The sequence below is a fragment of the Anas platyrhynchos genome, chromosome 15 (assembly GCF_047663525.1).
Source record: "Anas platyrhynchos isolate ZD024472 breed Pekin duck chromosome 15, IASCAAS_PekinDuck_T2T, whole genome shotgun sequence".
NCBI classification, from domain to species: domain Eukaryota; kingdom Metazoa; phylum Chordata; class Aves; order Anseriformes; family Anatidae; genus Anas; species Anas platyrhynchos.
Genome location: NC_092601.1, coordinates 2,873,339 through 2,900,245, shown reverse-complemented (window position 1 = coordinate 2,900,245; position 26,907 = coordinate 2,873,339). Strand labels below are relative to the sequence as shown.

Here is a 26,907-nt window from a genome sequence, read left to right as displayed (position 1 = left end):
ATTATTCCTTTCATGCTAACTTTTATCAAACCAAGTTGGAAATTGTAAAATTAAGATTTTGGAATAAGCAACATTTCCTACGTACAGTACTGGGGCAGAGAAGTAATTGAGGAAACCGTTCAAGTCCCTACAATATGAAGTGGTAAATGCTGTCTCATTTACCTCTGGTATCTGTCCTGAGTGATGATTCCTTCATGGAGACCAGCCATAGACCGACCGATGGAGCTGAATTACAAAATAAAGTTGTATTCTGCAGCTGTTGTGTCTTTAGAAAAAGTTTGCTGATTTAAGTTAATGTATGGAGGAGCACATGAAGTTGCCCTTGTGCTTGTTTCAAGTCAGTTTTTCTGTTAAGAGGGAATTTGTACTACTTACACAGATAGCTTAGGCTTTAGGAGTCCAAGTTAGGCTCCAAAGTTCTTCAGATGGGCTTGCTGCCTATTACTGTACTGGTTTAATCCATGGATCTTTTGTCTGAAGGAGCCCATAACGGACTGTCCTCAGCCCACAAGGATGGTAGCATCTCTCCTGGTCTCTACTGAGCCCCTGCCCCCCAAGGGACCCCATGTTTGTGTCCCCTGTTACCTACCCATGACTCCAACCTTCACATTGATATGGTTTGGACAGGCCTGGCCTGACACTACATCTAACAAAAGCAAACTTTTTTTTTTTTTTTTTAATGCGCACAATGGATGACAATATTTATACTTGGTGCATGGCTTGCAGGTGACTGCTGTTTCACATAGCCATGTTGAACATAAATAAATGAGAGCAGCCTGCATCTTGCATTCTTTCAGAGGAATGTATGTGCTCTCTCCAGCTCTTGCTAGCAATTTATAAATGCTCTTGGTAGCAGAATTGTAACTAGAAAGTTTTAACAACTGTAGACCATGCCAATATTATTACTTGGGAGTTACACAGCCAAACTGAAAGCTCAATCTGTCTAGCTGAATTTGTAACACTGTTTTGAATCGGTCTAAATATCTGCTGCTGATATTTACATAGGCCATTGTATTTGTATTCATCTGAATCCCAAATGTTCCGAGATCATCTAACAATAGGAACAGTAGGCAAAAGTATTTATTTCCATGCATCTGTTGGGTGACAACAGATTGTCAGGGACAAAGAGAAAACTGCTCACTTTTGCTTGCCCGTGTTTGCTGACTCTCTCTTCTGACCTGATATTATTTCCCTGAAGCTTTTCCAGACCAAGTAGCTTGTTTGTGCAGTCTATTAATATTATCATAATTTGAAGTGGAATCTTATCTTCTGACTCATTCTTGTAAGACTTTCTTAGAGGAGTCAAACATCTTTCTTCTGCTCTTCTCTTTCTCTCTCTTTTTTTATTTTTTTTTTTTTTTAATAACCATACAGTTCTGGATCGAAAGTTTGACTAGTTGCAATGTACTATAAATACATATAAATACATTTGTTTTAAGATCTCTACAATGCAGTTATATTAATTATGTATGGTTTGGCTACAGCCTTCCAAGCATTTTGTGAAGTTAGGGGTGGGACTTCCATGAAAAATACGTCTGTGGCTTTCAGAAGTTTGTTACTCAAAAACACCCAAGCCTTTGCTGTTTTTCAGATAAGTTTTTTTTTTTTTCTTTTTTTTTTTTCTGCCTCATTGAAATTAAATTGTACAGTAGTAACAATGCGTGAATTCTATTTTCAATTACTTCATCCTTAGAAATTGCTTAGTTGCTTTTATTTGTTTTTAGAGGAATTCACTTTCAGATAGTCTCAGGCTTCAGTAATATCATTCCAAATATTGTAAGCACTGAAAAAGGAATTTAGAAAGTGAGTTCACGTGAAAGTGTTAAAAATAATGATTATTTCTACCTTAGACGGTCTAATTTATGATTAAATGCTTCTGATATTTTCAGTGGTCTGTGAAACACTGTGATTATATTAAACAAGGTAAGGCAAAAGTTGGATGAAGCTGTTTAGATGCAGTTTATGCATTAACTGACTGTTTTGAAATACTTTGAAATGAATAGGAAGAGATATGTCCTCATAAATGTCAAACAAGGAAGGTCTTTAATTTAATCTAGTCCTATTGCTAGATTAAGAGAAATATTAAGAGGAAGCAAGAGGTGGATCTGACAGTGACTGAAACCGCTAAACTGTGGTAGTCTTTTATGTAACAATTCATTTAAACTAAGATCAACTGTGAATGTTTACACCTGCATTTAGAAAAAGATCACCATGCATGAGGAGAGGAAAGTAAAGAACAGACCATATGGAAAAGTAGCTAAAGATGCACATGAAGAACTGAGCATTATTCTATATATAATGCATAATTTTATATATGATGCTCATTCATAAAAACTCAATTATTTCTTCAATAGCCACCTACTGCAGGTAAATTTGGCAAAGGAACAATCACCAATTAGTAAATAAAATATAAAATAAACAGTCTGAATTTTTTAGCAAATGAAGTAAAATCATTTTATATTCACCTTGCTGTATTGGCTTCAAAATCTTTATGCAGCACTGAAGGAAGCATAATTACAGTTTCAGTTAGTCTTCTGCATCTTCCTGGGATGCTTAGCAACAGAGCAGCACGTGTCAGGGTTAGCAAATATTTTCTGTCTCAACAAGTATTGGTTGAAAATCAGTTTGTAAGCTAAAGTGGCTCTCAAAGGTGGCACTCCTCAGACAAAACCAGATCTGATGTTCTGCCAGTGTTAGATTAATGAGATTACTGTTATGAAATGAATGCCACCAGAATACCAATCAGATTTGTTTTCTAGTTTGATTTTACCTCAGCCCTTACTTATACTTGAATAAACATTGTCTAAATGTGATTACTGAAGTCTGCAATTCCTGTGGGGTTGGTCTATTCGCCCACATGTCTTGCTGCAAGCTGATGGCACACCCGGGAGCAAGTCCTTCACTGTTATATCCTGACTGAGAAGAGGCATCAGTGGAAAGCAGTTCCTGAGCAAAGAGCAGCGGAGGAGAGATTCACAGACCTATTTGTGTTACTTCAGGTGGCACTCGCTGTTGTAACACGTCCCCTCCATTATGCCGTATCAGAAAAACCACTGGTACCCTGTGGTCATCTCATGTGCGCAGATCAAAGATGTGATTTCTCTGAATAAAGCTGTGACTTAATGCTAAAAGTCACAAGGATTCCTGTGATCAGTTCTGGCTCAGATATCTTGAGAGAAGGAAAGCAAAGTAATAATAGTAGCATTTAGCACTGGAGTTCCATGTTATTTCAGGTACTTTTTGACTCAATATTGGACTTCTTGACTAGTAGATTCTGTATTTATCTTTAAAATGTGATACAAACATGTTACATCTTTTGGTACATAAATTAGCATTTATTTTATTATATAAGAATTCATGTGCTGTCAATGAAAATGAATGTAGTATAGCCAGCATATCCAAACTATTATTTGTAGTATGAGTGCTCCTAGTCTCCATCAAATGTTATTTCTCTGTTAAACAGACAGTGGAAATTAAGTAGCTGTAGTGGAAACTGTGAGTCTTCAACACTTACACATTGGCAGAGACTGTTTTGCTGCTTTAACTACAGACCTGAGCACGTTTGTGTGCACATAATGTTAGAACTTCTGTGCTTTATTATTTGTTTTTAAACAAAGCAACTTCCTTCGCTTGTAACTATAGAGCTGGCAGACTTTGCACTGTAGAATGAGCCCCAGGGTCTTGCCTGAGTTAAGTGCGTACGGCGATGTCAGACCTTGAGACCCCTGCCACCAGTAGGCCCCGGCTGTCAGCCAGGCCCTGTATCCTGAGGGCCCACCTGTCAGAGTCAAGGAAAGAGAGAAATCTCTCTTATTTCACACCTGGGATCCTTACAGAGGGGCCTAGGACTGGAACTGGGGAAGAACTACCACATATACAGTGTGAGTGGCTGCAATACTGGTGCTCTGGGAGGGAACCCAAGTGGGAAACAGTCAAACCAACTTCCTTGGCCATGTTCTGCATTTTGAACCCCTTCAGGGTGTGGCCTTTATGGCATGCACAAGGAAATGCAAGCAGCTCTTCTTCAGGCCACGGAGGGCATTAAACTTGCTCTGGAAATGAGGCTTTTGTCATCCCAGTGGAAAGAAGCTTTAGCTTTCAAAGTAGTCAGTGAATTTAGGGCCATTGTGTTGTGCTCAGACTGCTGTAGACAAAATAAATGCACAAATTTAAATGGAAAATAAACAGCCTCTGTTACAAATGCACTCTTCTGCTGAAATCTCTACAGACTCTTAAGGGTTTAGTGATCACTGGATGAATACACCAAAATTAGATTTTTATTACAAAAGAAGCACAAGAATGTGTTTATTGTTACTGGGAAAGCAGATCCTGTGTGAGCGGGTAGGGGAAGGGCCAGAAGGCAGAAAGGGCTCGTTAGTATGCCAAAAATTGTCTTGACAGGCAGGGGAAGGGGGACAGCAGAGCTGGGTGCTCAGCACTTTCTGCCTGAGAGCCATGCGGTGTAAGAATGGTGGTGCAAAACTATGACTTTCTCTGTTTGGTACTTCCAGCCAGTGGCTGGTGGGGAGGAATGGAGATACAAAACCCAGAGTTTCCAGAGGCTTTTGTGCTGAGTGAACCTGGTAGGGGTTGGGTTGGCTGAGCTCGTATGTGCAGTGTACCCTGTCTGCTTCCCTGACTGAAACAGAACTGGTATAAAGCTGAAGGTCTGCACGCGCAGGAAGGCAAGAAGAGAGACTCTTCTTGAACTAAAGCTGCCCTGGCAGTGCTTTGCAGCAGTTCAGCTCTGCAAGCTCTTCAGCAGGTGCATGTCTCCCTTTTTCACGTGTGAATGCTCAGCGTAGCATGGCTAAATAAGCGTGAGCCTGCAGTGATGGAGATCCACCCCATAATTCCTAGCAGAATGTCAGCTGTGCTTTCTTCTGCCTTCTCTTATCAGTGAGTCACGTTACTGCTTTGGAAGAAATTGTCATAAACCCAAAGAGGAGTTAATTTTTCTCTATTTCTTTTTCCTTTTAATTTTTCTTAATCTTTTAGGGTCCTGTGTTCAACTTTAACTCCGCAAATGCTGAAGGTAATTGCTGGGCTCTTGTGTTTTCTTAAAAAGTGTCAAATGGTTATCTTATTTAACTCTTTCATGATAGAGAAGAGACAACAGATGAAGGAATAGATTCACCTTTTGTGTACAGGCAGATGAAAATACTGGTTTTGCACTGCATCAGTCCAAATCAACTGCTGTCTGTCTACATGCTTCATGACTTAATTGAAAAGGCTTTTGTGATAACTCCTATAACCTATAACAACTGTTCAGAATTTCTAGATTTTACAGCATGAATTTCTTGAGCTGAAAGATCACCTCTACGTAACTAGTGGCATGGCAGAGCAGCTTATGCAGTGTAGACTTTTGTTTTTCTTTTTTTTTTTTTTTTTTTTTTTTTTTTTTTTTTTTTTAATGCTCCTACTTTTATGTCTCTATGTAGTCCTGGGATATTTCTCCAGTATTTTGCTATCTGGTATCAGTTTCTCTACACGACAAGTTAAAATGGAGTTCCTATGCCATCGACTTAAGAGTTTTTTCACAGTATACTTTTAATGAACCTCAACATCAACTAGTTCTACTCCCTCTTCCTTTAACTTTGTTTAAATAAATGGTGATCATTCAAAAATGCAGTAACCTGTTCCCTAGGAACTGCAGGAGCCCTCCCTTAATCCTTCCAGGTTATAATTTGCAGGCACTGCTAGGAGACCTGGGGAGCATCATCAGGTCAGGTACCACTGTTTCTCTGGGCCTACCGTGATGCACTACTTAGGTCTTCGCTATTTTGGGGATGCTGAAAGAAGGGCAGTGTCTTTACCTCCATCTTTCCAGTAGCAACTGGCTATAACTGAGTATTTGGCTTTCTTCACAAGAGAAGGAATCCTAAGTAATTCCATGGCAATGATTTAAACCAAAGTGCAAGAAACTATCAGCTAGTGCTGTGTAAAAGCATCTGTGCTGACTTTGTTCCTCTCTTCAAGATTGCATTAGCATTCTGTTCTACATTTTTGATGGGTTTGATTTTGTGAGGGCTTTTCTCCTTCCAACAGGCACTCTGTCAGCTTCACCTGCACTTAGTAAAAAGCTTCTAAAACTTCTTGCATGGCAAGAAAATAAACAAAACAAAACAAAACCACACCACCAACAACCCATAAGTGTAGGATGACATATAAGTACGTCCAACAGCGAAGTACAGGGAGTATGAGTTTGTCAGCAATTTCTTCAAAGTATTTTGAAGAAATTCAAAAGTATTCAAAGTATTTTGAAGAAATTCCGTAACGCTGTGTCTAGCAACATCTTTGCTATTTGTGCTAATACTCCTCCCAGTATAGCAGCTGGTATGACCTGGGCAGCAATGCAGGAATTTGTACAGGGATAGTTAGCCAGGAGCTGCAAGACCCCACTTCCTAGTCTCTCTCTCTGATTAAGTACAGAAGATTGGGGGCCTATTTTAGCATACATTGTTACTGAACGAAATTGCTGTGTTAGCATTGATCTCTGTGGAGCAAAACAAGACCCTTACAGTTCCAAGTGCATCTAGGCAAGTGGAAAGTGAATAGATTCAGACGAGGGCAAAATTAATCCCAGGATTTGCAGAGGAAAGAAGTGGTACCTTTGTAATTATTGGGAACAAACAAATGTTTTAAATTAGTCACAGGACATTCAGTATCTTAATAGCAAAATTTGAGACTCTTACATAAATCTCTAGTTTGTTCAGGAATTTGTATGCAAGACAGAAGTAAACAGGCTGAGCTAACAATTTGACAGAAATCTCAGCATTCTTGCTGATTTCAAAGGATTGGTCATGTGCAATTATATGTTTGTGATAAACCCCTACTGAAGACTGAATTGGAAAAATAAGGTGGAAGATTATTTCATTGTTGGCACAGGATTAATTTTATATCCAAAGCCTGAACATAGGTTTTCTGTAAGTGTCACAGGTATCACCGGGGTTAGTAAGGAAGGCATAGAGTTTGGTATTTTGAGCAAATCCTTGATAGGATTCTAAGCTAATTTCTGCTTTTTTTGTATATTTTCAAGGACAGATCATAAGAAAGTCTTCTGAATCCAAAGGCACCTTTATTGGAAGAGAGACATATTTGGTCTCTTCATCACACAATTCTTGTGTAATGGGAAAACTCATGCTACAGTTTTTCAGGCACACAAACTCAAAGATTTGATAAACTATTCCCAATTTTCCTTGTTTATTTATTTATTTATTTATTTATTATTATTTTTTGTGAAAACAAGGCTTATTTTTATGAATTTGCATTTATTCAAAAATTTCTGCAATCTTGAAATAGCTCTATCTTTCTCTCCAATTTCCCAAGCACAACCTGTACATTTAGGCACTAGTGTTTAATTGAGAATCCCGTGGTGGTACTTGAATGATTTAAATGGTCACACAGATTGTCACCATGCTGCAGTTGCTTTGAAATTCACTTTCCATAAATGTTTTTTGCTCGTAGAAACAGTTCTTGGTCTTGCATGAATATTCAAAGGGTGTCCAATCCCACTTCAGCTTGTGACACAGAACTTCAGCTGAACAGTCACAGAATGATTTAAAAATAAATAATTAAGCAATCCATTGTATGATGGAGCACAAAGCAGAAGAACTGAATGTGCAGTTTCCCAGTGTCCAGAACTACCTTGCTAACAGAACTTAGAAACTCTGTCAGCAGCCAATTGCAAACATAATTAGCATTAAATGGAAACAATTTTATTAAAGAAAACCTGATTAGCCACTGAACTGCACAGTGCAGATTTTCCAGCAGGAGTTACAACACCAGCACTTACAGAACATTAGGAAAGGAGGAAAATCGCAGCTCATACACACTGATGGGCACCTCTTGTTTTAGGATCTTCTTGGGTAGGTTTAGCAACAGGTATTGCTGCCTCCTGTCTCTGTAGTAATATTACAAACAGCTGTACATCTACCTTACATGTATTAAAGAGTCCATTCATAAAAACCAGTAAGACAAGAGCGCTTGTTCATTTATAATTTCCAGGGATGTTATTTCTCAACTCTTCTTTCTAGGGCTGTATTTTATACAGTTGAGGGAGTGCTCTACAAAGCAGAGATATAACTGTAGAAGTGACAGGCCCTAATGATTTCTGTGGTGTTTGGCTTGTTCTCTGTGGAGTTTCATTAACAGCATGCCAGTCTCTATGTGTGTCTGTGTGGAAATAAAATCCTGTTTACCACTCTATATAGAAAGTAAAATGCTTCTGCAAATGATAACAAATGAAAGTTGTGTCCCTTTTGATATTCAAGGCTTGTTATCAGCAGTACAATGATGTCGGCTTTGGCATACACTGAACTTATCCTTTCTTGTAGGGAATTTAGTTTTTGTTTCATGTCTGGATGAAATAAGTTCATTTTTTCAAGAGGAATGAATGGCGTATTGTACATTGGGTGCAGGGATGTCTAATCCTTGCTTGTAAGTCATTTGTGATCATAACTGCCTCTTTTGTGAGGGAAACAATGTTCCTTTGCCGCTGCCTTCTGAGTTCCCCACTCAGCTCACACAGACCCACCACTGCTGCATCATCCCGGCTGCCCCTCCACTCCCCAGTGTTTTCTATGGGAAAGGAGTCTCCTTCCTCATTCAGAAAGCTGGGAATGCAGCTAATTAGGATCTTGGCAGCATGAAAGAGGCTTTTTCTTCAGATTCCCTCATGGCCCAATAGAAGATATAATTTCTCAGATGAGGAATGAAAATAGTACGATATATGTTTAATCACTATGTTTAATCACTTTTTTTTTTTTTTTTTTTCTCTCCCAATTTTGACATGCTTTTTGGAGATAAAGTAGAATAGTTTAATGGTCTCACTGAGCTGTTTTTGAAAGTGGTCCTGTTTCTTCTGGACTTATTGCTGTCCTCTTTCTCCATGCCTTCTTTCTGCCAAAGAATCTGAAGGTGCATATAGAAATTAAGTGCAATGGATATTTCTTCCAAGTAAGTCCAGATCTGCCTTGTAATACTCTTGAGGAAAGACTATGAAAGATAATATTGCTATCACTAAAAAAAAGAGGGTTAATGCCATTAACACTACCAGACCCTGATTTATGCTGGTGTGATCAGGCAGAATTTGTCTCATCATGCCCACATCTACGTTTCAGTGGTGGAAGAAGTGTTGAAATCCTGGTTTCTAAATGAAAGATCGTGGAGAGAAAAGGATCCAGACTCAGTGTGCTGTGACACTGCGATGTGAGGGCATCAGTCAGCTAAAGAATGAAGTACTCCTTTTACCTCTGCTGGATCCAGTATGTTCAGTTTGGAAAATAATAAAAAGATGAGGAAAAAAAATTACAGAATCACAGAATCACAGAATTTCTAGGTTGGAAGAGACCTCAAGATCATCAAGTCCAACCTCTAACCTAACACTAACAAGTCTTCCACTACACCATGTCCCTAAGCTCTACATCTAAACGTCTTTTGAAGACTTCCAGGGACGGTGACTCCACCACCTCCCTGGGCAGCCTGTTCCAGTGCCTTACAACCCTTTCAGTAAAGAAGTTCTTCCTAACATCTAACCTAAAACTCCCCTGGTGCAACTTTAGCCCATTCCCCCTCGTCCTGTCACCAGGCACGTGGGAGAACAGGCCAACCCCCACCTCACTACAGCCTCCTTTAAGGTATCTGTAGAGAGCGATAAGGTCGTCCCTGAGCCTCCTCTTCTCCAGTCTGAACAAGCCCAGCTCCTTCAGCCGCTCCTCGTAGGACTTGTTCTCCAGGCCCCTCACCAGCTTCGTCGCCCTTCTCTGGACCCGCTCAAGCACTTCGATGTCCTTCTTGTAGCAAGGGGCCCAAAACTGAACACAGTACTCGAGGTGCGGCCTCACCAGAGCCGAGTACAGGGGGACGATCACCTCCCTAGCCCTGCTGGTCACACTGTTTCTCATACAAGCCAGGATGCCGTTGGCCTTCTTGGCCACCTGAGCACACTGCTGGCTCATATTCAGCCGACTGTCCACCATCACTCCCAGATCCTTCTCTGCCTGGCAGCTCTCCATACACTCATCTCCCAGCCTGTAGCTCTGCTTGGGGTTATTGCGCCCCAGGTGCAGGAGTCGGCACTTGGCCTTGTTGAACTTCATGCAGTTGACCTCTGCCCATCGGTGCAGCCTATCCAGATCCTCCTGCAGAGCCTTCCTACCCTCGAGCAGATCGACACACGCACCCAACTTGGTGTCATCTGCGAACTTACTGAGGGTGCACTCAATGCCCTCGTCCAGATCATTGATGAAGATATTAAAGAGGACCGGCCCCAGCACCGAGCCCTGGGGAACGCTACTAGTGACCGGCCTCCAACTGGACTTGACTCCATTTACCACGACTCTTTGGGCCCGGCCATCCAGCCAGTTTCTAACCCAACGAAGCGTGCACCAGTTACTTCACTTACTTAATGTGCACCGTTACTTCACTGAGATCCTCGCCTGAGCCTAAGTTATTGGCTACGGAGTGTTTCTCACAATTTGGGGGCTCGTCTGGGATCTAGTCACCTACTGGGGAGCCCCACCGCCGCAGCAGCAGGAAGGCATGCCCCGCTGATTTCAGCAGTCCTGTGCATCAACGGTGGCAGTCCCGTGGAAAGCTGACAGAGGGCCTGAGACAGGTTAAAGAGGCAGGATCCGTGAAGTAGTGGGGAAAGGAAGAAGGTAGGCACTCCGGGTTTTTAAGAATCGATCCGGTAACTCTGTGCACAGACCAAGGTAAGAAATATTAAGTATTGCCTTGGGGGTCGGGTGAGCTGGTGTACGGTAATCCTTGCACGGGGAAGTGCTTGGAAGTACACCAGGGAATCTGGTAAACTCAGGTGTGCGGTAACGCTGGCACGGGGAAGTGCTTGGCGGTACACCCCCATCTTTCAGTACGTTGGTGTGTGATACACTGCAGAAGGGAAATTTCTGTAGCGCATACTGGCGAGGGTTAGGAAAAATGGGAAAATATGAGTTCCAGGGGACAGGGAGATATCCCTGGGGGAGTGCCTACTAATAGTTCTTCCTGAGGAATGATAAGAAATTGGAAACATAATCCCAAAATTAGAGGGATTGTAAAAGAAAAATAATTCTTAAAAGGTTAAATATTGTGTATCAGTCTGGACAAAAGAACCAATTAAGGAAACAGCAGCATTTTGGCCAAAATATGGGTCTGATGAAAATTCAGGCTTTAAATTTATGTGTAAACAAGAAGATTCCTTTTTCAAAGAAGGAGCCAAATTATGCTCCCTATAATCTTAATATTGAACTGGTGGCAGCAGCAGTCACTCCAGGAAGGGAGACAGGGACTGTAATTAACACTGTCCCTAAAAAAGTATCGTACCCTAGGCTCCGGCAAGAATTAGAACAAGGTAGAAGATATATTGAGAATTTTGCCTTCCCTGATACTAACAGTACTAACACTAACTGTGTATCCTCTTAGGTGAACTACCCCCTCCTCCTTACCAGCAGAGAGGTTAGGACTTTTAAGAAGGAGAGGAAGTCTTTACTCGAGGACCCCAACAGCCTAGTTGAACAATTAGACCAGTTCCTACGACCTAATTTATACTCTTGGGGGAGGGAATTATGTCTATAAGTATGTTGTTTACAGGGAAAGAAATGGGAATGATCAGGAGGAGAGCTGCTATACAAGAATGGGAAAGAGCTCATCCTCCAGGACCAGGGGTAATACCAGCAGGGCAGAAATACCCACTTGCCAATTCTGGCTGGAATAATAATAGTGTGCGACGCAGAAATCATATGAGAGACTTGGGGTCAGAATGAGAAAGTACTTGGGGATGAGACCTGAGGACCCAGTATCCCAAGGGCTCTTGAAAGTTCATTGTGTGATTAAAGCCTGGCAAAATATGCAGAAAATGCTTCAGAAGGTGGAGGGATGTAGTGAACAGTCACTGGGGGACCCTCCTGCGGGAGGCCCTGGAGGTGTGTGTCCAGAGGGGAGATAAGAAGGAAAAACAAAAAGAGAGAGCGAAACTAATGGTATTGACAGTGCAGCGGGTAGTGAGGCAGAGGGTTGGAGAAAGAGGAAGAAAATCTTCAGGGGGAGTCAGGGCCAGGATGGAAAGGAGAGGAAGAGAGATGAAGGAATGGCAGGCAAAGAAGGCTGCCTGTGTTGTGGCCCGAGTCCTAGCAGAGACAGGCAGATAAGATGTTTTAAGTGTGGCCAGGCTGGCCACTTGGAATAGGAATATCTGGAGTGGAAGAAGGAAGAAAGAAGGAAAATGGGTTGAAATATGCTATATTGATATGTTGTTTCAGTATGTTGGAGGGAAAAGGTATGGAATTAAGTTGGACCCTGACTGAGCCTTTGGTGCTGGTATTAGAAAAGTACAGGCTGGAGAAAGATAAAGGAAGTGTTAAAAGGATTGCTGAAGGTGTTAAAGGTGTGGCATGTAGTATTTAACAGAGCTGTTTGAAGTTGAATGAGCAGGGAAAGGGGATGTAGGCATTATCTAAGTAACAGTCTAGAAGTTTTGGTATATTTGCATATTTGCTGTGGTGTTTGGTCAGTTTCCCAAGCATCGGGGAGGGGGACAGGAGGGGGGAACAGCCTGCTCCACCAGGGACCTCTCCAGCGGCCGCAGGGGGGCTTTGGCTCCAGCGCCTGGAACGCCTCCTCCCCCTCCTTCTGCACTGACTTTGGTGTCTGCGGGGAGGGGGGGGGGGGGTTCTCGCTCTCCCAACTGCTGTTGAGCAGCAGGTTTTTGTTTGTTTCTTTGTTTGTTTGTTTTTGTGGATGTGCTCTCACAGAGGCATGGATTGTGTTGCTATGGCTAGGCTCTGGGCAGCAGTGGGCCCCTTTGGGGCCAGATGAAATTGTCCCTTATCTGCCACGGGGAGGCTTCTGGGTTTTTCTCACGGGGGCTGCCACTGCAGTTTCCCACCCCCACACCTCTCACACCCCCCGAACCTTGCCATCAAACCCAATACACTGGGGAACAGCTAGGTCATTACTGACTTGTAAAGTATCAGGGATTAAATTAACTAATGAAACCCTAAAAAGTGATGGGGGCAGAAGGGGCTGGGATAACAGTGCCACTTTGGGGGGATACCAAGCTGAGACTAGGGGATAAAATGATCACTGGGTAATTATTGAATGTACCCAAGGCAGGGACTAACTTGTTAAGAAGGGATTTGATGATTAGATTGGGCATTCAACTAGTAAATTGTTAGACTGGAATAACAGTGTTATTAATGGAGTGCTCTCTGGCCCTGAGAGCAAACATACATGTATATTCACCTCTGACTGGAAAGACCCTGAAATGGGGGCGGAAGCAACAATATAGGTGGACAATTTTACCTCAGGGGTTTACAGGGCCACCTATCTATTTGGGTAAATTCTAAAAAAGATTTTGGAGCAATTACAACCTCACAAGGAGGTATTAATGTTACAAATATGTGGATCCTTTTAAGGAAAATCGATACTCCCTGATGGGAGAGAAATGCTGAATAAAGTGATAATGAGGCAAATATTAACTGTTTTACATCAGAAGAGTCATTGGGAGGTGCAAGCAATGTGTGATGTTGTGCTAAGAAAGTATGTCTGTGTAGGAATATACACTTTAGGGAAGCACATATGTAGAGGATGTACCATATGTCAAAAGGTAAATAGAAAGGTCTTCTGTAACCCATCTAGAGGGGAACGGGAGCCAGGGGTTTGACCTTTCCAAAGTATACAGGTAAACTTTACTGAGTTACTTGTTTGTCCTAATTGACCACGTGACTGAATGGGTGTAAAGCTTTATTGCAAGGATTAAAGCAGGCCTTAGAGATTGAGTGGGATTTTCACAGTCCCTGGCACCCCTCCTCTTCTGGAAACGTAGAGCGAATGAATGGTGAAATTAAGAAATAACTAACAAAACTTGTGCTGGAAACTAAGGCTTCTTGGGTAAAATGCTTACCCCTTGCACTGTTAAACATATGGACACAGCCCAGAACTGATGTAGGAATTTCTCCTTTTGAAATTCTATATGGTATGCCCTATGACTTGGAATTGCCACTTGATCACCCTCAATTCTAATTAAGACTTGGAAAGAGACTGCTTTAACACCACGATGGGGAAGGCCCCTATGTTGTTTTGCTTACCACAGAAATGGCTATTCGAACTGCGGAGAAAAGATGGACACATGCCAGCCATGTGAAAGGACCAATCCGGGAAGGTAAATGGGAGGCAGCTCCAGGCCCTGACAACTTGGAGCTGACACTAAAACGGACTCGATAAGTATTGTATATTATCTGTGTATCGTGGGAAGGGGAGGAGGCCCTGTTTCAAAGGCTCCCTAGTAGGTTCCCCTGAAGAACACTGCTGCTGCCAAGAAGAACCGATACCTTGTAGTTCGCTGCAACCGAACAGACAAGCGAGGCAGAGAAGTGAAAACGGTGGGGGACTGAGGGGCCGACAATTTAGATGGGCTCTGACCACCTCCTACGATACATGGGAGTCAGTATCATCGTTTTGGTCAGCTATGGGTCTGCGCATCCCCATCAGCCTTTTAAATGGAGCTTGATCAGATGGAAGGATCAATTCGTCATCCAGCAAACAACGACAGCAGGTGCCCCCAGTTTCTGCATCACATTATGTGACCTGGTGTCAGTGCAGCCATGCTTTAACTGATCAGGATTTTATTTCTGCCCAAGTTCTAACACAGGAAAGGGGTACTGTAATTACCCGAACATGTATTATTGTGCATACTGGGGGTGTGAAACCATTGCTACGGACTGGACACTCGGGGCTTGTGGTGTAAATGCCTGAAGTAACTAGGAAAATAAAACTAACATTCACACTTTTAAGGAAAAGGTACAGCATTGAAGAGGCTTTCAGGGTAGGGCATAACTGCATTATCTGAGCATTCCCTAGGCTCCCAACCTTAGATGCTATCGCGCTGGGGAAACTTGGTGTGCTAGCTCTAAGGAACACCACGGAGCGTGGAGTGGAGTGGAGACACCACGGCTAGGCTCTGTAATCAGGTGGGGCCTCGATTGTTCTTGTGCACAAAGCTGCACTTTTTGCCACCCTAAGCCAAAGACCTGTCATGTTTTGACAAATGCTGTACCCTAGTGTACTTTTTGCTCATTATAATATCATTATAATACCAAAACACACCTCCATCCCAAAAGCTACCCGCCTCCAAGGTGCGACCACCCCTCACTGAGCATGCGCTCTGAATTTCTCGGAGCCTATTACTTTAAACGGAGACGGGAAAACTTTACACCAATCATAACTAAGATATGCTTGACTAGAGCCACTCAAGCTCCACCTAAAAGATAGAAAATAATATAAATTGGCCCAAGAGAGAGGGGATGTTAGGGAAGATACCATCGTCAGGGGAGATACCATCCCGAGGACATACAACATCCTTAGGACCTCCTGACTCCTGGGATCAGTCGACGGGCTGAGCCTCTCTTCCCCCCCCATTGGGACGCCTTTGGGTGAGATCTGAATATTTGCTCATAAATCTCTATAGAGTCTTTGATCCTTTTAACGCGTTTATTTCTAGGCTGCGCACCTGTAACACCTGTAACACCTGTAACACCTATAACACCTATAACACCTATAACATCTGTAACATCTATAACATCTATAACATCTGTAACATCTGTGACATCTGTAACATCTGTAACACCTATAACACCCGTGTATTTCATGCATACTAGCTTGCTTTTGCAGACAGTCACTATCACCGGCAATCCAAAAGAACCTGATTATCTGTTGCTGTAATAAACCATACTTGATTGCATTGTGATAGCTTTCATTAATGCGACTTGGGTGAGGGTGATTATCCGTGATAATTCAGTGTTCTGAATCTAACCAGACCCCCAGACGGTTAATGCATTGTTGGTGAATGTCTGAACGGACCCCCAGGTGGTTAATACGTTTTTGGTGAATGTCTGAGTGGACCCCCAGGCGGTTATTACGTTTTTGGTGATTGTCCGAACGGACCCCCAGTTTTGGTGAATGTCCGACTGGTTCAGTACTCTGAATCCAAACGGGCCCGTGACGGTTAATCAGCTACACCCCTTTAACGCGACAGTAAAATTGGCGTAGTCGGCAGGATTGCTATGGATAAACTACTGCAAAAATATAAATGTGCCCCTTCCCAGGCAGGGAAGGAGTTTTCCCAAAAGTTTTGGAAAGATGAGGAGAAAGTGGTAGAGCACATTGAGCCGTGTCAGGCTTCACGAAAGATTGGTCAAAGAAAGGGTAAAGGTGCGATTTATGCTGTGTTAGGAGATTGTTTGTCTTGTGCTCGGCAAAAAGCTAAGGAAACTCCTGCTCCCAAATTGATCTCTGATGCGGAACATACAGCTTTGAAATCAGAGAATGAAATATTGAAGTCATCATTGGCCTTTGAAAGGGAGACGGGAAAAACATTAGGAATCAGAGTGGATAAACTTTTGGATGAAAATAATAAACTTTCCATTGAGAATGACAAACTTGTGACTGAAAATGATAAACTTGTGAGTGAGAATAATCATCTTAAACAAATGCTGGAGAGGGTTAGTCATCTGTTAAATAAAGTACAGCCTTGTGCTCCGGTCAAGCAGATTCGTGGAGTGCTGCATAGTGCAGAACCTGAAAGCTGGGACAGTGATTTCTGGTCTGACAGTGATGATGGCGTTGAAGAGATTTCTGATTCTGAACCCCAATCCATTTCCTTGAGACCTTTGGTTAAGACTGAGACTACTGTTGATGATAATGATGAAATTCGCACTACTGTGCGAACGATTCCATTGCCACCAGCAGAGTTGGTTAAAATACAGGAGAAGTTCTCAAGGCGATCAGGGGAATCAGAAGTTGAGTATGTGTGTCGAGTTTCTCTTAAAGGAGGAGATCGAATGATGTTGAGTGAGGAAGAGGTAGGAGGCTTTTGGAGACCTGGAGTATCTTTAACCACCATACCAGGAGCTGACCTGGCTGTAGCAGTACAGAAAGCAGCCTGCATTCAGGCGATATATGAAAGAGATGAATTTAGGAAATCCCCGATGTTAGCTCCTATTGATCCAATTCGGTTAACCCCTCTCATCCGTGGACTCCCTGATTGTCTTAAGATGTTTGTAGCAAACACCCAAGATCATATACTAGCTGCTTGTAGGGATGATGATAGTGGTTGTAGGCAAAATCCTAACTCCCCTATTCCCACCTGGAGTGAATTGGTACAAGACATAGATAAGTACGGACACCGAATGGGCTGGATTAATTCATCCAGTATTAAATCCCAAGACCACTCTCGGCGAGTCCGCCAAATCCACACTAAAAATCCCAGATATCCCAAATTCAAAGAGAGATTGAAACCTAATAGGGAACGAGGCGAGTTGTGTCAGCAAAAAAACTCTTATCCCCGGGGAGGGCAATGAGCCACCCTGCTCGGCAGGTATTAACAATTCAATGGCTCTCTAATGAACATATTGACCCTATCATTGCCATTCCTGTTGAACCCCCAAAAATATTGGTAAATTTTCTTATTGAAACCAGGACCCAAATGTCAGTAATTACACATGCAACAGCACAAACCCTGAGCATAACACCTGGTCAACGCAGGGTTAAATTCACGGGAATCAATGGTGTGGAAAAACAATGCCCCACTGCAAAAATTTCACTCTGGTTGCCAGAGGAACAAAAATTAACCAGGGTAGAAGTATTAGTTGGTGCTGCATATACTAATATTTTAGGATTTGACATACTGCATGGTTGTATGTGAAAACTCCCTGATGGAACTGTGTGGAGTTTCGCGACACATCAAAGGGTTTCAGGCACCATGAGACTGAGTCTGTTACAAACATCCATACCCTCATCCCCTGCTAAAATCATTAATGATCGGCAATATCTGTTGTCAGCAGCAGCACTTATGGGGATTGACGGGGTGGTAACAGAATTGGAAAAAAGAGACATTATTAAAAGGACCAATTCACCTTACAATTCACCAGTGTGGCCGGTAAAGAAACCAACCAGGCAATGGCATTTTACAGTGGATTACAGACAGCTGAACGCTAACACTACACCTTTGACTGCCGCAGTTCCAAACATGGCAGAGATAGTGAAAGCCCTCTGTGTTTCTAACAGTAGCAATAGTGCTAACTACTCCCAAATATTTCTACGCATGGGAAATCAAAGATTGCTATTTCACCCTCTTTCTAACCCTGCCGGTTGAATACAACCGAGCATATTTTATTTTCTTTTGTGTTCACAGGAACCCTGAGCGAACTGTATATGGACAGCTGGAAGATGACGAATCAACAGTTTGGATTAATGATGCTATGCTTTACCCTGACCTTGATGCAATTACAGACCTTAAAGGAAACTTAGCTACTGTGGCTGTGCATGGAGCTGAGGTGTTTCACCGTGGCATTTAACCATGTATTGTCACAGTATAGCACAGTCACTGGAACATCTCAAAACAGAAAGGACCTAAATCTCTCTACTTTAGTTCTACATGGAAACAAAATATTTTCAAAAGATGAATGGAGTTGTAATGATTCTCTAAGAATGGCTGAACTTTAAGCCATGTCTGGACAAACAATACAAATTGGTTGCCAAATAACTAAAATAACTGAACCAAATTTTGATTGCTGGTACAATTTTACTTTCACCAAACTTATAATTGTGTGCTGTCTTTGGGGTTACAGAGGCACAGAATTACTATTTGAATTCATGGTCAAAGGATAAGAAGCCTCTGCCCCTGCAGATATTTGAAAATGAACCGACTCAGCCTCCCATTGGTCTAACTCCTTCCATCTTCAACACAGGTCCTTACATAATTAAAAATGTGGGACAACAACAAATTGTCTTTAACCCTAGTTGGTCCCTAAAAAAGGGCCACAGGATGCAACTAGGTTATTGGGAACAGGATTAGGTATATTAAAAAACATTGATGCTGAGGTCTTAATGAGTAGAATAACTGCTACTACAGATGACCTAAGGAAATTGGAACAACCAATAAAATCATCCTTATTGGCTTGAGGAAAATGATCATCAATTAATTGTAAATACCCTTGGAAAAGCCCAAGGCAATACCTCCCTTGCCTTGAGCTGTATCCAAGCACAGTTATGGATACAATCTGTAGCAGCAGCTATTATTAGAGAGGGAGAAGGAGGAACTTTGCCCACTGAAATTTGAAAATTGATTTGGGATAATGCTTCAGAATTTGAAAAAGAATTTCAAGCTTGGTGGCAATTAGTCAACTTTACCCATTAAAATGATCAAATTGTTGCCTTTATACTTACTATAAGTAATGCCACCGTATACAATGTATATCCAATCATTGCATTAGGACTCAATCATAATGGAACTACACTTTATCCTAAAGAGCATAAAGTATGGGCCCATCAAAAGGGAGGAAAGTGGCAAACAATTGATGTAAATGCATAAAGTAATACGCTGGAATCTCAAGACATTTGTCTTGACACTGAGCAAAATATTTGCCACTTTGAGATACATCCTAATGAAACCCTTGAAATTGTACTTATATATATTGGGAAAGGTTGTGTTTGTATGAGAACTCATTGTGATTCTATAGTTGTAGATACCAGTAATCACTCTAATGTTTGTGTTTGCAATTTTACCAAAATTCTAGGATGTGATTTTAAATACTCAGTTCCTGTCACTTCTTATCAACTTATTGCATCTAATTATATTCTGCTTCATGAACTGCTGCCTACTCCTATTGGAATGAACCTCACCTTGGTGAAGAAATTGCTGGTACATGAGGACCTGAAGCAGCTGATGACACAAGTCCGAGAAAATGGACAAAAGACTCTGATTACTGTCCACCATGATGCACAAGAAATACATCGAGTAATGGAAAGAGTGAAGAGAGATGAGAGACACCGTTGGTGGGACACTTTGTTTGGATGATCGCCAGCTGCCAAGGGAATCTTCAACAAGATGCTTCACCCTGTTATTGTTCTGCTAATACTGTATTATGTTTTATACTGACAATTAGTTTGTATGCTAAACTCTGGTTTATGATGAAACGTTTAGCATCACTACACAATGTACATACACTCGGTAAACCTCAATCCGAGAATGTATGTGATGTCCCTGACATATTCCAACTGTCGTGAAGCTTGAGTGACTATAGTCACGGGGTGGATTATGTGGTGTAAATGCCTGAAGTAACTAGGAAAATAAAACTAACATTCACACTTTTAAGGAAAAGGTACAGCATTGAAGAGGCTTTCAGGGTAGGGCATAACTGCATTATCTGAGCATTCCCTAGGCTCCCAACCATAGATGCTATCGCTCTGGGGAAACTTGGTGTGCTAGCTCTAAGGAACACCACGGAGCGTGGAGTGGAGTGGAGACACCACGGCTAGGCTCTGTAATCAGGTGGGGCCTCGATTGTTCTTGTGCACAAAGCTGCACTTTTTGCCACCCTAAGCCAAAGACCTGTCATGTTTTGACAAATGCTGTACCCTAGTGTACTTTTTGCTCATTATAATATCATTATAATACCAAAACACACCTCCATCCCAAAAGCTACCCGCCTCCAAGGTGCGACCACCCCTCACTGAGCATGCGCTCTGAATTTCTCGGAGCCTATTACTTTAAACGGAGACGGGAAAACTTTACACCAATCATAACTAAGATATGCTTGACTAGAGCCACTCAAGCTCCACCTAAAAGATAGAAAATAATATAAATTGGCCCAAGAGAGAGGGGATGTTAGGGAAGATACCATCGTCAGGGGAGATACCATCCCGAGGACATACAACATCCTTAGGACCTCCTGACTCCTGGGATCAGTCGACGGGCTGAGCCTCTCTTCCCCCCCCATTGGGACGCCTTTGGGTGAGATCTGAATATTTGCTCATAAATCTCTATAGAGTCTTTGATCCTTTTAACGCGTTTATTTCTAGGCTGCGCACCTGTAACACCTGTAACACCTGTAACACCTATAACACCTATAACACCTATAACATCTGTAACATCTATAACATCTATAACATCTGTAACATCTGTGACATCTGTAACATCTGTAACACCTATAACACCCGTGTATTTCATGCATACTAGCTTGCTTTTGCAGACAGTCACTATCACCGGCAATCCAAAAGAACCTGATCATCTGTTGCTGTAATAAACCATACTTGATTGCATTGTGATAGCTTTCATTAATGCGACTTGGGTGAGGGTGATTATCCGTGATAATTCAGTGTTCTGAATCTAACCAGACCCCCAGACGGTTAATGCATTGTTGGTGAATGTCTGAACGGACCCCCAGGTGGTTAATACGTTTTTGGTGAATGTCTGTGTGGACCCCCAGGCGGTTATTACGTTTTTGGTGATTGTCCGAACGGACCCCCAGTTTTGGTGAATGTCCGACTGGTTCAGTACTCTGAATCCAAACGGGCCCGTGACGGTTAATCAGCTACACCCCTTTAACGCGACACCTACCTCTTTGTAGTCTCTCTCTGCTGATTGTTTGCCCTCGATTCAAGCATCGCATATGTGCATTAATTGCTGCATTGGTAGTGTTAATTGGTAGTGTTAACTCTTTAGCCCAGAGAAAACTGTTCATAAACAGCACATCACCAACAGAAAAAGGAGATACCAAAGAAGGTACTTTCAAAAAGAGGGCAGGTCTAGGTGGAGAACCTCAACTGAAGAGTCCAGGAAAATTTCCACCTCCTTGCTGATCCAATTTTAAAACTGTTCCCTAAACTGATTCAGGACTGTTATAAGTTGCCCCCATAATTAATTTTCAGAGAGCATTGCATTAATAATAGAAAGGAATTTATTGAGTAAGCAACAGCAAGCAAAACAGCGCTGGGCGGCTGGGGAGTCTCAGCTCCGCCAATGGTGCGCACCTCACCCCTGCCAGGGTCCCTTTTTATATCTTGGTAATTCCAGGATTACACAGCACATCCTGGTATATTCTGCGACTGCGCACGCTGTTGCTAGGGGGTCGTCTCTGTCCCTCTGGTGGTTGTGAAGATGAAGGCCATAGTCTTCCTCAGCGTTGTGGTTCAACTTCTTTTTTTATTTGGTCATGTTGGCCCAGCGTGAGACAGGAAGGCAGGATGTTGATACACTGGTTTAGCAATTTGTCAGGAGATGGTTACATGAGCTTTGCAGCAGGGTCTTTAAACAAAAGAGGCAACTGAGATGCAGAAGGAGAGAAAGGGGGGGGGGGGGTTCTCTTTTTTGTTACATTAAGCAAAAGAATTTTCATAGTGTCTAGCCAAGCATTATACAGCTCCTTACTTCAGCAGGGAGTTTTCACAACTCCAGTTCCTCAAACAGAACTCCTTGTTTTTATAATACAAAAGACAATGAACAAACATTTATTGTGTATTACAATCCCTCCTTTTTCTTTTAGTTACTCATTTTGTTCATTGAATCTTGGCAATGCCTGGCTACTAAGAACTAATGTTTCCTCGATTCCTTCGTTGGTACTTATTGGTTCGTATCTGGCATGTATGAGCATTAAATGTACCGCTTCTAAATGTCCCTTTACAATCACAATCAATTTATTAAAAATACATGGTCCAAAAGTTAGTGCTATTATTAAGAACAACAAAGGTCCTGTTATTGTTGATAATAAAGTAGTAAGCCAAGGTGAATAATTGAACCAAGATTCGTACCAGCTCTGTCGGGCTTCATTCTCCCGTTTCCTTTTTTTTTTTTCAGTCCTTCCCTGGGTCTTGCCATTGTATCTCTTACCTCTCCAGTGTGATCAGCATACACACAGCATTCCTCTTTCAGGGCTGCACACAGCCCGCCCTATTGTAAAAAATACCAAATCTAATCCCCTACGATTTTGTAACACTACCTCTGAAAGCGACCTGATAGATTTTCCAGGGCCAAGATGGATTGTTCAGTTTGGGTCAGGTCCTCGTCCACAGCAATGCATAAGGAAGTAAATTCTTGATTTTGTTTAACCAATGAGGCTACCCTGGTTCCCACTCCAGCTCCTCCCAGGATTATTAGGGTGGCCAAAGACAGAGCCGTGAATGGTTCCCGTCTTTCCAGATGATGACTTTCCACTGTGTCTGGGTGTACATATAATCCTCAGGGTGGTATAGAATCCTTGGCATAATTATCACCTGTATACAGAAATCACGAGACGCATTAAAGAGTTTTAGTGATAGACAAGGAGTTATGCCCACTCACAAACAAACCCACCTAGCGTTGTTGGCTGGGATTAACCACTCGGCTGATTGTTTTCCATTCTCCATGATATTACGTAGGTGACACTTCCCACTAGGAACCGTGCACACACACCTACCACCTCCAGTGACTTGTGTTAGTGTTACCCTTATGTCTTTTCCCCAACTGTATTGTAGAGGATTGTTCTCGTTTGTGCGGGAGGGCTCCCCAGGTTTCCCGATAGCATCATAATATGAAGGCCTTATACTAAAGCATAATCAACAGTGTTTTTTTACATTTGGGTTTGTTTTGTTTAATAATTGGTAGCTGGCATTCATGACCCCCCCATATTGTATTCTCAGCTATGTTATCATTCTCGGCTTTACCTGAGCTCGTAGGGCTGCCGAGGGTTGGCACTGTAGTATTTTCCACAGGCTGGATTCCCTGGACATTTTCTGACAATACCTCATCTGGTCCTACTGCCTGGGGCCTATCAGCATCCTCCTTTTTATTAGTACGAGTCCTCCCCTATCTGTTCTGTGTTTGTAAAATCTGACACCTCACATTTCCTAGTACCCAGCTAGTATCATCCAAGTTTGTTTTATTTATATATAGAACCTTGCAAATTTATTTATTTCCATGGAAGGTTCCTGTATACCCTATACCATGCCTTCAACACCTGTAACGGGGACCTGCTTGTTGGTTACAACCTTGCGGCCCATATCCCACTTGTAAGAATTTATTCCGATCAGCCCTGTCGCGTTAAAGGGGTGTAGCTGATTAACCGTCACGGGCCCGTTTGGATTCAGAGTACTGAACCAGTCGGACATTCACCAAAACTGGGGGTCCGTTCGGACAATCACCAAAAACGTAATAACCGCCTGGGGGTCCACTCAGACATTCACCAAAAACGTATTAACCACCTGGGGGTCCGTTCAGACATTCACCAACAATGCATTAACCGTCTGGGGGTCTGGTTAGATTCAGAACACTGAATTATCACGGATAATCACCCTCACCCAAGTCGCATTAATGAAAGCTATCACAATGCAATCAAGTATGGTTTATTACAGCAACAGATGATCAGGTTCTTTTGGATTGCCGGTGATAGTGACTGTCTGCAAAAGCAAGCTAGTATGCATGAAATACACGGGTGTTATAGGTGTTACAGATGTTACAGATGTCACAGATGTTACAGATGTTATAGATGTTACAGATGTTATAGGTGTTATAGGTGTTATAGGTGTTACAGGTGTTACAGGTGTTACAGGTGCGCAGCCTAGAAATAAACGCGTTAAAAGGATCAAAGACTCTATAGAGATTTATGAGCAAATATTCAGATCTCACCCAAAGGCGTCCCAATGGGGGGGGAAGAGAGGCTCAGCCCGTCGACTGATCCCAGGAGTCAGGAGGTCCTAAGGATGTTGTATGTCCTCGGGATGGTATCTCCCCTGACGATGGTATCTTCCCTAACATCCCCTCTCTCTTGGGCCAATTTATATTATTTTCTATCTTTTAGGTGGAGCTTGAGTGGCTCTAGTCAAGCATATCTTAGTTATGATTGGTGTAAAGTTTTCCCGTCTCCGTTTAAAGTAATAGGCTCCGAGAAATTCAGAGCGCATGCTCAGTGAGGGGTGGTCGCACCTTGGAGGCGGGTAGCTTTTGGGATGGAGGTGTGTTTTGGTATTATAATGATATTATAATGAGCAAAAAGTACACTAGGGTACAGCATTTGTCAAAACATGACAGGTCTTTGGCTTAGGGTGGCAAAAAGTGCAGCTTTGTGCACAAGAACAATCGAGGCCCCACCTGATTACAGAGCCTAGCCGTGGTGTCTCCACTCCACTCCACGCTCCGTGGTGTTCCTTAGAGCTAGCACACCAAGTTTCCCCAGCGCGATAGCATCTAAGGTTGGGAGCCTAGGGAATGCTCAGATAATGCAGTTATGCCCTACCCTGAAAGCCTCTTCAATGCTGTACCTTTTCCTTAAAAGTGTGAATGTTAGTTTTATTTTCCTAGTTACTTCAGGCATTTACACCACAGTAGGAACACACTGGCAAATGGTGAGAGTGCAGAAACACTGCTGCAGCATTCTGACATTTGAAGTAGCTTCACAGTTTGCTGACAAACTCTGCTATCTGCTGTCTCAGGGGAACGATTCGTGCATTCCCTGCCATATGGACTGACTGCTAGAGCAAGAATTTATTGAGCTCATAAGCTCTTATCCCGCAGAGATCTTGCCCTCATTTTCAGGACGTGATAGATATGGAGAAGAAAATATCTAGTCCCTCAGCCACATTATAAATATACCTCCAGCTGCAGATGAGTAACTGTCAATTTGTTTTAGAAATTAATTGACCTGAAAGACCAAAATATTTAAGTACTGTTGGAAATGTAGTTATATAGAATGAATATAGTTTAGTGGAGGACTTGTTAGTGTTAGGTCAGAGGTTGGACTCGATGATCTTGAGGTCTCTTCTAACCTAGAAATTCTGTGATGCTGTCATTCCGTGATAATAAAAATAACCTTTTTTTCTGATTAGCCAAGTCAAGGAATGCTTGCTAGGCTAGATTAAGAACTTCCCAGTCTTTGCATTAAATGATTCTGTTCTAACGAGTGAATATTAGAATAGGTGCACCTGTTGCAGGAAGCACGGCCGAAAGCACGACAGACACCAGTAGAGTCAGATCATGCTCCATTTTATTGCCCGAATAGCCTAACTTTTATAGAGAACTTAACAGGGGTGGACAGTGTTTCACACAAGATTATTGGTCAAAAGCACTCAGACAAACAACTATAAGAAAACAACCCCACCTGCAAGAAAACAACCCCTTGTGATTAGCAGTCACATAGACCTTGTCCTTGAAGCCAGCTACTGGTAACAATATTTTTCTGAATTCCTCAATTGGGCGATGTGGGAACACTGTCATGGGAACTTCTCATAGTTGCCCTGGTAGCTTGGTTTGCTCAGCTACAGCAAGCCATGGGATTTTTGCTGTTTCAAGAAATCCCTCAACAGTGCACCAACAGAAATTTTATGAGTGCTTCACTACTGGTGAAAAATACTTATATTCAAACTTATACTTAGCATTTGAAGAGTTTTTCCAGCTTTTGCTCTGGAAAGTCGTGGTTGCAGCCACAGAAGCTGTTTCAGTGCACTTTGTGATGAATGTGATCTTCGTAGGAAGAGAAATTTGCCAGCTGAGGCAGTGTTCATTTCTTGCATTCCACCTCCAGTTTCTGACAACAGGAGAAACATCATAGAGAATTGTTGTAGGAGTCCAAATTACTCAACAAAACATTAAAAATGTTTCAGCTTCCCAGATCATGTCTTTCTAGTGGTATTTTCAAGGTAGACCAGAGTCACTGGGTCTGGAAATGGTGCATATTTAGCAAGCTTTCTGAAAGTTAAATTACTGGTGATATTACTTAGGCTTCTAAACGGGATATTCTCCTGGCAGTAAGCAGTAGCTGTGAGGAAGGTTAATGGGACCAGAGAGACATTTTTGGACTGAACAGTGCCTGCAACAAGCAGCAAGAAAACCTTTTTGGCAAAATAATGGAATGTTTATATACTGCTGTTTTTTGAACTTGACACTTTTATGCCAGCTAACAAGACAGTATTATCTATATAGCTATAACATTTTGTTCTGCTTCCTGTACTTAGTCTGTAGTATTTGCAAACTGTCTGATCTGTACTGAAAAAACACATTTGCTGCATGCCTAACTTTAGTAGTTTTCCTGCCCTCTTCCTTCACTGCTGTCTGCAGCACTACAGTTTGCAAGACAAATCAGTCTGATATTATGGCAAACA

The 26,907-nt window shown here is 42.2% G+C and overlaps 1 protein-coding gene and 1 long non-coding RNA gene across 3 annotated transcripts in view; one reads left to right on the top strand and one right to left on the bottom strand.

Annotated features, from left to right (window-relative positions):
• Positions 1-26,907, bottom strand: part of LITAF (lipopolysaccharide induced TNF factor) — a 103,862-nt gene that overhangs the window by 58,514 nt on the left and 18,441 nt on the right. The window lies entirely within an intron of this gene.
• Positions 13,937-21,099, top strand: LOC139998737 (uncharacterized). The gene is made up of 2 exons (XR_011803556.1): positions 13,937-15,431; positions 18,191-21,099. It is a non-coding gene; the product is annotated as an uncharacterized lncRNA (long non-coding RNA).